The sequence below is a fragment of the Ornithorhynchus anatinus genome, chromosome 9 (genome assembly GCF_004115215.2).
Source record: "Ornithorhynchus anatinus isolate Pmale09 chromosome 9, mOrnAna1.pri.v4, whole genome shotgun sequence".
Lineage (NCBI taxonomy): Eukaryota > Metazoa > Chordata > Mammalia > Monotremata > Ornithorhynchidae > Ornithorhynchus > Ornithorhynchus anatinus.
The window spans coordinates 12,190,531-12,202,644 of record NC_041736.1 but is presented as its reverse complement, the minus strand read 5'-3'; the positions used below and the strand labels follow the sequence as shown (position 1 = coordinate 12,202,644).

The 12,114-nt window shown below is 43.2% G+C and overlaps 1 long non-coding RNA gene across 1 annotated transcript in view; it reads left to right on the top strand.

The window, feature by feature from the left end:
• LOC114814156 overlaps positions 1 to 9,924 on the top strand; it is a 43,929-nt gene extending 34,005 nt beyond the window's left edge. Inside the window, exon 3 of the long non-coding RNA XR_003761897.2 lies at positions 9,650 to 9,924. This is a non-coding gene — a long non-coding RNA (uncharacterized LOC114814156). The remainder of the gene's footprint in view (positions 1 to 9,649) is intronic.
• Positions 9,925 to 12,114: the final 2,190 nt, after the last annotated feature.

Here is a 12,114-nt window from a genome sequence, read left to right as displayed (position 1 = left end):
CACCTCCTCTGTTAAGAGAGTTCCTAGGATGCTCTTGTGAAGTCTTCGTATAAAAATAAAAGTCTTTGCAAAAGTCAAAGGCTGTGGGTTCTGTGATCTTGTCGCAGGAATCCATGTTCAGATTTAATAGTCAAATTGCTGGGGTATCAGCTATTTTAACTATCCAACAGTTATGATTTTTTCACTTTCTGATAGAAAATGAATGCTTTGTGGCTATTTATGTAAGCAACCATTTACCACTACCACTTGAGAAGCAGTGTGGTCTAGTGGAAAGAGCATCGGCCTGGGAATTATAATCTTGGCCTTGCCACCTGTGTGCTGTGTGACCTAGGGCAAGTCACTTAACTTCCCTTTGCGTCAGTTTCCTCATCTGTAAAATGGGGATTCAATATCTGTTCTCCCTTTTACTTATACTGAGAGCCCCATGTGAGACAGGGACTTGTTCAAGTTTGAACCGGTTCCCTTTAGAAAGTTCAAATGGAGGCTGTGGGGAAATGGGGGATGGAGCCTTGACAGTAGTAATCCTGTTCATTTGACTTCTCTAGTCAGCTAAACTAAGTAATAATAATAATAATAGTATCTTTTGAGCACTTACAGTGTGCCAGCCACAATACTTTGTTGCTGTACTGTGCTGCTGGGGTGGATACAAGCCAATCGGACTGGACACGGTCCCTGTCCCACATGTGGCTCCATCCCCATTTTCCAGATGAGGGAACTGAGGACCAGAGAACTGAAGTGACTTACCTAAGGTCACTCAGCAGACAAGTGTCAAAACTGGAATTAGAGCCCATGACCTTCCAAATCCCAGGCCCGTGCTCTATCCACTTTGTCATGCTGCTTACCAAGACCAGAAATTTCAACTGGGGCCCAGATTATTCATTATAAGCATGGAGCAACATCAGCAACTATTATTTATTAGTAAATTAACCAGATGACTGCCACTTGTCTGCTGTGTGACCTTGGGCAAGTCACTTAACTTCTCTGCCTCAGCTATCTCATCTGTAAAATGGGGAATAAGATTGTGAACCCCATATGGGACATGGACTGTGTCCAATATGATTAAGTCTGTATCTACCCCAGTAAAGTGCCTGGTAATAATAAGCTTTAAACAAGTGCCATAAGTAAAAAAATTCAAAAGTTTAATGAACAGCCTGTGTTGTCTGTTCATTAAAAGTAAAATCCCTACCTCATCTCCTTGTTGGTTGACTGATATTAATTGAACATCCAAAATACTCCTCACAAAATCTGTTTAGGCTCTGACAACATCATGTTCTGGGGGCCTGCATTTCAAAGTGGTACAGGCCGTGTATAACAATCACAAATCTGACCATTTTCTTCCTCTCTCTGCGTGTCTTGTAGTTCATTCAGTATTCTTTCTCTCTTCTCTCTCTCCTTCTCTCTCTTTCTCTGCCTCTCTCCCCTCTCTCCTAATGCTCTATATCTTCTCTCTCTCCCCTTCCCTTTCTCTATAGCTCTCTCTATATGCATAAAAGTATGCAACTTATCAGTTAAGAAACCATCATGAAAAAGCTATAGCAGAATACCTTATAACCTAGTTACATCTGCTTCACTTACCTCAAACCCCAGCAGATTTCCCCAAGACACCTGTGGACCACAAAGTATAAAGAACAAATAAAACAATTTAAAATTAAGTATTAAAATAAAACCTTAGCAAGGATTGGAACAATGTTTACTCTTCCAATTTCTTTCAAACCGATGCCCCCTTTTTGGTCCTAACTTCGATATACAATCAGTTCTTCTTTAAAGCCTGCAAGAAAATGTTGATCAACAGACATTGGATTATTGAATCATCAGTGTTTAATTAGATTTTTCTAGCTTTATTCACGTGATTTGTGGTAGGGTATTTGTTAAGCACTTACTATTGTGCCAGACACTGGACTAAGCACTGGGGAAAATACAAGCTAATCAGGTTGGAGACAGTCCATGTCCCACATGGGGCTCACAGTCTTAATTCCTATTTTACAGAGGAGTGAACTGAGGCACAGAGAAGTGAAGTGACTTGCCCAAGGTCACACAGCAGATAGGTGCCGAAGCCGCCATTCAATTCCAGGTCCTTTTGACTCCCAGGCCTGTAATCTTTCCACTAGGCCACTTTACTTCCATTTCTTCAGCCCTCACCTTCAGCAGAGTGAGAACCTTCATCATTCACTTACTCTGCAGGTGTTGACTCTGTCCCTGAGGAAAGGCTTGACTTTAATCCACCGTGAGCTATGGGGCTTGCTGCGCGTTCTCATCAGTGAAAGGGGAACTCTCTGTCCAATCTCAGGCAATTTCACCCTGCCAGAAGATGCTCCCCTTGACCGACTGACTGATATTCTCCTTCAGACTTTGTCCCGGGATCTAGACGATAGCCACCAATGCTCCTAGCTTTAACATACTTGGAATTACCCAAACACTCTCTAAGAGAAAAAGTTGCACACAAGTCTGGAATCCGAGGATAAGAAATACACCAGAAAATAACAAATCACCAGAAGGAAGGAAGGCCTGAGAGGGTGTAAGCATTTTGCTTTAAATTCAAGCCCATAAGCGCTCCCATGAAATATTTATACTTTAATGTTCCCAAAGTAGTTTAATATGATCTGCAGAATCCCGGATAGAGCAGTATAATATGTCTCAGGGCCAGATAGTGTGCTGAAGTAAGCAGAATATGCCTAGATTCCTCTGCCAGGAAAATACTGACCTGTTGACTGAGGACAAATCCTCCTCCTCAGCCCCCACTTTAATTGTCTGCTCAGTGTGTCCCAGGGAAACGCTGGAGGCCCCGTCTTAGAAATCCAGCTCTGTTCTTTTGTTTCATGACCTTATAGATGGAAAAGTCACGTCCTAGAAAAAGAGCTCTCGGTGTCAAATGGAAAGTGGTTGCCAACAGTTTTCAAGGATGGATTCATTTCTCTAGCAATCAGGTGTCCTCAAACCACAGAAATGGGCCTTCAGAGTTGTTCCTTTCCAAGTTCTTCTGTCTTTTATATTTGGATGCAGAATTTGCAGCTTTCAAAGTCAGTCTTAATTGAATTATCTGTTACTCCCAATAACACCGTGATAAATAATTATCACTTAAACGCCACTGATTACACCATTTACTTTTTAATGCTATTTTTGACTTGCTAGCAAGGTACAGAGCTTAAAAGCCTACATATGTTTTTCTCATCTTTGTAATCTAATCAAAGGTGTAAAGCCTGGATCCTTGCCAATAAAATCCTTTGTTGTTTGACTGTGAAGGCCGTGAGGTCCATCTGGAGTTACTGTTCTGCTTGATGTCACATGACAGATCCTACCTGCATGGAGGATGAAAGGATGTTCAGGCCATGTGTCTGGGGATGACAGTTCTCTTTGTGATGAACTACAGAATCGCAGCTTGTTAAGTAAGACTGTGACAGTGAGAAAAGAAAAAGGCAGCAGTTTAAAGCAGAATATGGCCTATCTGCACATGACAAGCCATACTATCTCTGCTCACACATGCTGACATCTCATAATGTCATTCCCACAAGTGGTGGCCAGAAATAGCCCCCTAAGACGACATCACTAGAGAGTAATAGCACACTGCTTATCTTTGAGCAAATGAATGGAAAAAACCTGGATCATATAATGGAGCTCTATTAGCATCCCAGATAAAGGTAGCTCTCAGATGTGACCATTTCCTGCCCGACTCAAGGAAAAGAGTGAAATGCCTGAGTCTAAACTAAAGAGGGTTTCATCTCTACTAAAGGATTCCCTTGATCGCAGGAATTTCCTGAATTTCAGAAGATCACTTTAATCCAATACCCAATCACTGTGGTTCCAGGGTACTTACTCAGGCAGCACACTGCCATGGATGCCCAAATTGACCAGCTAGAGAAATAATCAAGAAGACCAGACAGACTCTAAGTTGATGAGTTGGATGCCGGTGTGGGACGGCGAGGACAAAATGCAGGTCATTGGGAGGAGGGATCAAGTACACTGTTGTCGTTGGCTTGAGCCATGTACTCATCTTGATTTGGCTTCCTTAGTGGTTTCTTCAGGGTCACCATTCTCAAACCTAAAAAGGATCCAAAGTGCTGAAAGGCAGTCTGTCTCTCAGCACTGAATGGATTGATGCTTGTTGCGAACAACATTAATGGAGGGGGATCTAGGTCCAGATGGAAAACTCAAATAGTTGCTGGATAAAATACTGTAGTGAGGGACAACTGAGCTGCCTAGGGGCGGGGAAGGGAGACCCAGGAAAAGTGATTTATTACCATGACAGGTGTGAGGGAGCCTCTTTTAATCTACCAGATTGTAAATGGGAAGCAGCGTGGCTCAGTGGAAAGAGCCTGGGCTTCAGAGTCAGAGGCCATGAGTTCGACTCCCGGCTCGGCCACTTGTCAGCTGTGTGACTGCGGGCAAGTCACTTCACTTCTCCGTGCCTCAGTTCCCTCATCTGTAAAATGGGGATTAACTGTGAGCCTCACGTGGGACAACCTGATCACCCTGTATCTACCCCAGCGCTTAAAACAGTGCTCTGCACATAGTAAGCGCTTAACAAACACCAACATTATTATAGAGAAGCAGCGTGGCTCAGTGGAAAGTGCACAGGCTTTGGAGTCAGGGTTCATGAGTTCGAATCCCAGCTCTGCCACTTGTCGGCTGTGTGACTGTGGGCAAGTCACTTAACTTCTCTGTGCCTCAGTTCCCTCATCTGTAAAATGGGGATTAAGACTGTGAGCCCCACGTGGGACAACCTGATTCCCCTATGTCTACCCCAGCGCTTAGAACAGTGCTCGGCACATAGTAAGCGCTTAACAAATACCAACATTATTATTAAACTCCTTCTTCAGTAAGTGCTTTGAGGGCAGAGATAGTGTCATCAAACTACTGTATTCTAATAATAATAATAGTGGTACTTGTTAAGCATATGTTTTATGCCAAGAATTGTTCTAAGTACTGTGGTAGATACAAGTTTAGCAGGTAGGACATAGTCCCTGCCATACATGGAGTGCACAGTCTAAGAAGGAGGGGGTAAAATTTAATCCCCATTTTACAGATAATTGGCCCAAGGTCACACAGCAGACACTTGGCAGAGACAGGAGTCACAATCTGACTCCCAGTCCCGTGCTGTTTCCACACTGCCATGCTACTTCTACTCTCCAGAGCTCTTAGTACGGTGCTCTTCACACAGCACACAATAAATACTATTGATTGATCAATCGATATACTAGGGGTAAGCCTTTGGTCAGGAACAAAGATGTGGAGACTGAAAGCCCAACTAAAGAAAGTGATTATAGGCTAGCGGTTTGGCAGAGCACCACCTGCTCTCTCTAGCTCCTGCTGCTCACATGCCCACAGGGGTTTGGAGTGTAAAAAACAAGCTGCGGGCCAAGGCAAATTGCTGTATCAAACCAAGTGGCCTGCGTGGGAACTGCTGGGAGTCAAGAGTAGAGAACAGACTGACCTGGTATGTTGCAGTCAGGAACATGGCGACGGTTCTCGAGAAAAGGCCTCAGGCAGATATCAAGTCAAGGATGCAAAGCTGAAATCAGTGCCAGACACCACAGCACCCATGGACCAAGGAATGTACTCTTGAGAGACTTCGAGCTTCATTGAAAACAGAGCCTCGAGAGGCATAAGGACAGTGACAGCCCAATAAATTACTGAATAAATACCTTAGATGGGGAACATGCAAGTAAGGATAGCACAACGTGTGTCTGTGGACGCTGCCATGCACAACTTCATTCAGTAGGATTTACTGAATGCCTACTGCGAGGGCAGAGGTGGGGTGAGTACCTAAGTGCTTAGGGGATCAGTTCTCAAATGCATCATGATGCCAAAGGGAAAGGAGTAGTGGGGGAGATTAGAGATTAGTCAGAGAAGACTTCCTGGAGGAGACATGATTTTAGTACGGCTTTGAAAATGGGAATGGAGGGCTCTGTCTGATGTGAAGGCAGAGGGCATAAGAAAGGTGTCAGAGAGCAAGGCACAAGGTTTAATACTAGTTTATTAGAGCAGCAAGGTAGACAGGCTGGGTCGTAGTGGGAGAGAAGTGAGAAGAAGGACTGGGGAGAGAATTGTTTGAGTGACTCAAACCCATCGGTGAGGAGTTTCTGCTTGATGCACAATTGGATGGACAACCATTGGAGGGTGTTGAGGAGGGGTTATTCTTATTCCTCTTCGAGGTCCAGAAAAATCTGTATAATTTTATGCCAAGCTATACAGAAATTTATTTAGGGAAATAAGCAAAGTTAAAAAGGCTTTCACCCTTATTTCTCCCCTCTCCACAAAGTCTTTTTGTCCTTGGTGCCCTCTAGAAACCCAGAAGAATGGAAAACAGTGTGGCCAAATGGACAGAGCACAGTGTTGGGAGTAAGGGACCTGAGTTCTAATCCTGACTCCGTTACCTACCTTTTGAGTGACCTCAAGTAACTCACTTAACTTCACTGTGCTTCAGCTTCCTCATTTCGAAAATGGGGTTCAAATATCTGTTCTCTCTTCCACAGGGATGGCAAACCCTAAGTAGTACAAGGACTGTGTCCAACTTGATTATCTTGTATCTACCCTTGGCTTAGTACAATATTTGACCCCAGATAAATATTATTATTGTTATTATTATCATTATGAAGGTTGAGCAGCTATATCCAGGGGAAACAATCTTATGCTTGCTCCAGAAGAGGCTTCCCCACTCTCTTTCTCTTCCATCCTACTCTGCCTACTCTGAAGTTTCAGAGGAACAACAACTTTGTGTATCTTTGGGATCTAGTATCTAGTTGTATCTAGTTCTTAGAGAGTAATTTATCGTGTACTTATAAAGGAAAGTTAACTGAAATGCTCTCTTGTCCTGTGAGGAGAGGTGGGAGCAAGGCGTTGAAATGTACTCTGACAGATAATAGTCACCCACAGAAAAATGGTATACTCCTGACACATAATTATCTGTGTTGTTGTTGTGGGGAAACTTGTACGAATCCATTATTTTTCTTTGCTTCGGATCTCTTTCCCAAAGCACATCTGATATCAGAGAACTTTTGTCTGTACTGAAGTCCGAAAATAATCCAGCGTTAATGTGATGAATGCTCATTATCAACTTTTAAAAGGCACAGAGGTTAGGAGCGTGACCATAGAAAAACTCCATTTAGCTTGTCGTGCTCTTTGTGTATTATGGAAAAAAGAGTAGGGACTATTTGGTGAAATAGACAAGGGAATAGAAAAAAACTTTTAAAATAATTTAAATTATTAAAATAGTGATTTCATACTTGAAAACTATTTTCGGCCAGTATTAGTAATCTCAATATGACTTTTTGCCAGAAGAAATTTAGTTTGGCATACTAGCTGAATGACCCACACCTCTGATCACGTAAAAATACATGAACTTGGGTAATGAGGAATATAGTGTATTCTGAAACTCACAGATGAGTGATTTAGAATGTTGGAAAAGCTGTACTGAACCTGTTTAAAGTAGCCTGGCTACTCATCAGTGTGAGGTAGGGAAGGTCTAGCCCATTCGTCTTCCACAAACAAGAAGCAGTGTGGCCTAATGGAAAGAGCAAGGGCCTGGAAGTCAAAGGGCCTAGGTTCTAATCCCTGCTCCACCTCTTGTCTGCTGTGTGACCTTAGGCAAATCACTTAACTTCTCTGTGCTTGTTACCTCAACTGTTAAATGGGGATTAAAACTGAGTCCCACCTGGGCTATGGACTCTGTCCAACCTGATTAGCTTGTATGTACCCCGGTGCTGCCATTTTGACTACATAGCCATAGCTGCTACCAGCCCATTTTGTTGGAATTCAGCCTAAGGGAGGAAAAAAAGGTTAATTTAAGCCTGAGGTGTTAAAAAAAGGTTACGTTCAGGTTTCCATTCTATATTCCCAAATACTTAGTACGATGTTCTATGCCCAGTAGGTGCTCAATGAATGCTGATGGTGGTGGTGGTGATGATAATGAGGAAAACAGAGACTGCAGACCCATAAGTACCTTCAGTTGCCCAAGGAGAGCACTTGATTGGCAGTTGGTTCCCAGGGGACTGATAGCTGCAGGCTCTTTCCCTTTGCTTCCCTTTACTTTCCTGGACCCTGGGGATTCCTCGAGGTGATCCAGGGTGGGAGTGAACTAGAATAGCAGGTCTGCTGGTAGAAAAGCTTGACATTTAATCTATCAAAATAGAAAGTGCTGATGGTGAAGTTTCTGAAGTGAGCTCAGAGGTAGTGTGTGCCTCTAAAATATAAACTTTGGTTGCTCCAAGCAATTTGCATCAGTGCTAGCTGATGTTCCATATTAGGATTTCTCCATACATGTTTTCCTGAGTTTTCTACTGAAAAATGATGCTTATCCTTGCCATCAGGGCCAGTGGTTATAGGATGATCTGGAATTCGTGGAGAGGAAGACCTGGAGGACTTCCAGTTGGTGACTGCCAAGGAAACCAGGGCAGTGTATGGGCACCAAGCCTTAAAGCTGTGGCAGCAAGACCCAAGAAGTCTGGATTAGTCAGAAGCCACCCAGAGGGCTTCTCTAGGATTCGTTCATTCATTCATTCAATTGTATTTACTGAGCGCTTTCTGTGTGCAGAGCATTGCCCTTGAAAAGTACAGTTCAGCAATAGAGACAATCCCTGCCCACAATGGGATTGGAGTCTATAAGGGGGAAGACAGACAACAAAACAATAAGATCCTGGAGAGTGGTTTGGCTCTGGGTGCTCTGAATGGGTCCCGGAGGAGCTCCATCTGATTTCAAAGAATCAAGATGAAACCTCAGTCAATCCCGGAGCAGTTTGAGACCTGGGCTTCTAGTCTTCTTTCCCAGTGTCCCTATAGACCGAGCACTGCTGCTTGGGCTTGGAGATGCCATCCTAACCTTCTCCTAGCCTCACTTCTAGGCCAGGTGACTTCAGAACTGATTGGTACAAATACCACCTTGAGAGACTTTAGTTCAACACCCCTCTCTCTGAACAAGGGAGGGGGAGTAATAGGGAGGTAGAGAGAAATTTTGGAAAATTGTCACTCGGGACCACAGTTATCGCTGGGTTGACTCTTTGTTAGCTTTCCTGCAAAATGCCTCTGGGTTTAGCAAAGTAGTCTGCCTTACTGAGCAGCCTGATACTCCTTGCGTTGTTTATGCACAAACTTTATTTACCTCCTGTTAAACTACACCAAAGCCAAGGTCATAAAGCGGTGACTCGAGTTAGTTACACTCCCTCCTCCTGAGTCAGAATACTGGCTCACGTGGGAGGATGGCATCTTGAAGAACTTTTTTTAAATACCTAGAAGAGAACAAAATAGATGTGGAAGTTTGCCATCATTCTCCTAGGATAAGGTACACAAACACGGTTAAACTCCTCTAGTTGAAGATACTTTTACAGTTCTTTTGAGACATTTTCTTCTGGGCATGCAGGAGCTGGGGAATAAAAACTCTCTCCTTAGCTTCATATTAATTCCAGATAGAAATTGAATATTCCTGGGAAGTGCAGAAGAGCCAAAGAGAAACGAAAGAAAAGCAGCCTACTGGAGCGAGTTTGCGGGAGCTTTAAAAATTGTTCTCTTTTTTAACAACTCAACAAACACCTAGTTTTCCCGATAGACTTGATTGCCCAGTCTGACACTAATACAGGCTGTCAAGTCTTATTGCACATATGGACAGACCCCGGAATGATAGCAATCTTCTGCCTTCTTGTCTTTTTTTTTCCTCCTCCAGTGCTTGTCCAGAGTGCCGTGGTGGTCACAGTTTGTGTCCTATTCTTCAAGAACCTTTGGCTTTATAGAAAACCCTCCATCTTCTTGAGCTCCGCAGGCTCCATGATTAATGAACTGAAGAATTGGACAGGGTGTCTGAGAAAATTCCAGCAGGATATGGCAAAATATTCTGCACAGTTCTGTTGCCCTTGTGTCATATAGATGGGTTAGAAACAAAAATGTATTTAATGTCCTAATAAAACTGCAGCTCCAGAGTGCATAAGATGTTACAGAGAATCTCGTGCAAATTAGACTGTTTTCATAATCACTGAGCCCAGAAAGTCCAAATTCTTTCTTTTTCCCATTCAACACTCTTTGTGTAGGGTGACTTGTCATGCTTTTTATGAGCTGTGTCGAGTAATAGCTCTGATTAGGGCGTCGTTATTCTGCTTCAAAAGATGATGAAACTGAGAAGCAAGGCCAAGAAGATGGGTGAGAGAGTCAGGAAACTCCAACTTTAGAAAAATTTTTAGTTTATGGGAAAGACAAGAAAAAAACCCTAAAGCCTTTAGTATTTCAAATTATTATTAATAATGATGATAATGATAATAATAATTATGGTATCATTATTAATAATGATAATAATAATTATGGTATTTAAGTGCTTACTATGCCAAGCACTGGGCTAGAAGGTGAGATAGATACAAGATAATCAGGTTGGACACATTCCCTGTCCCACATGGGGCTCAGAATATGGGGGAGAGAGAACAGGTATTGCATCCCATTTTACAGATGAGGAAACTGAGGCACAGAGGAGTTAAGTGACTCATCCAAGGGTCCTACGGCAGGCAAATGGCAGTCAGGTTTGAACTCAGGTCCTCCGACTCCCAGGCCTGTGCTCTTCCCATTCAACTATGGTGCTTCGCCAACTCTATTGTATTGCACTGATGCATTGAAGAAACAAGGAAATGAACCAGTCTTTGGAGGTGTCTTATGGCTGGAGTGGAAACAAAACAGCTTAAAATTAAACCAATAACTCCCCAGGAACTTTTCTTTTTAACATTCTATTGTCCTAAAACACTTCATTTATAAATAACACTTTATCATCCAGAGGAAAGATAGAAAATATCGAGGTCAGGACTTCATCCTGGATCTGAGAAATAATAAGACTAATAATGACGGCATTTGTTAAGCACTAACTATGTGCCAAGCACTGTTCTAAGCACTGGGGTAGATACAAGGTAATCAAATTGTCTCACGTAGGGCTCATGGTCTTAATCCCCATTTTACAGATGAGGTAACTGAGGCACAGAGAAGTTAAGTGCTTGCCCAAAGTCACACAGCTGACAAGCGAGGGGGGCCAGGATTAGAACTCACGAGCTCTGACTCCCAAGCCCGTGCTCTTCCCACTAAGCCACGCTGCTTCTCTGATAGTTGCATGACCCACAGAAAGATCAAGTCTAAACTCCAGGCAGAGCAGATAGCATGTCCCCCAAGAGCAAAGCTGTACTGTAGATAGAGAGGGCAGAGCTTCTGAGGGAATTATAATAATAATTAGTATCATAATAATAACAATATACTCTTTAAGCACTTTCTATGTGGTAAGCAGTGATCTATGTGCTGGGGTAGATGCAAGTTAATCAGGTCAGACACAGTCCCGCTTGGGGCTCACAGGTAGAACACTCTGTTATATCGTTATAATGTACTCTCCCAAGCACTCAGTACAGTACTCGGCACACAGTAAGCATTCAATAAATACAGTTGATAGATTGAAATCCCATTTTACAGATGATGAAACTGAGGCACAGAGAAGTTAAGTACCTTACCCAAGGTCACACAGTAGGCAAACGGCAGAGCCGGGCTGAGAACCCAGATCCTCCAACTCCCAGGCCCATGTCCTTTCCACTAGGCCATGCTGCTCCTTTCATCGTGAGCCTGACATGATGACATGGCTAGTCATGGCAAGGCTGAAGGGGACTTGTTTGACCCTTTTGCAGGCACCAACATGATCAAACCTAGCTGATCCACTGTTGTTCAGCTTACTCTGGCTACCTGAAACAAGGGACTAGAAACTAATGTTAAAACTGACTTCTGAACTTCTGGGAAGCTCTTCCAACTCATTACGTTGACAGTATCATGAAAAGTCTGGGATAGAGTCATCAAGGAGTACACAGGGTACACAGGCCAGTGACCTAGAAGGACGTGCACACCCGTGCAAACACGCACACACACACCACGTACAGACACGTTGTACAGACAATTGTGCCTTGAGTGGTGTTTGCTGAGCACTGACAGGTAACTAACAAAATCAACAAACCTACATCAGGAAAGTCTCACCTACCTGCAAACACTATGTAAGTGGGTTTAGATAAACAGACCTAGGTTGCCTTTAATGTACGGCTCCTCACATTGATTATTTAGTGCATAATTTGAAGAGAGGAAATGAAAACCAAGCAGTGGTCCTAATTTGGCTTCCACCTGCCTTTC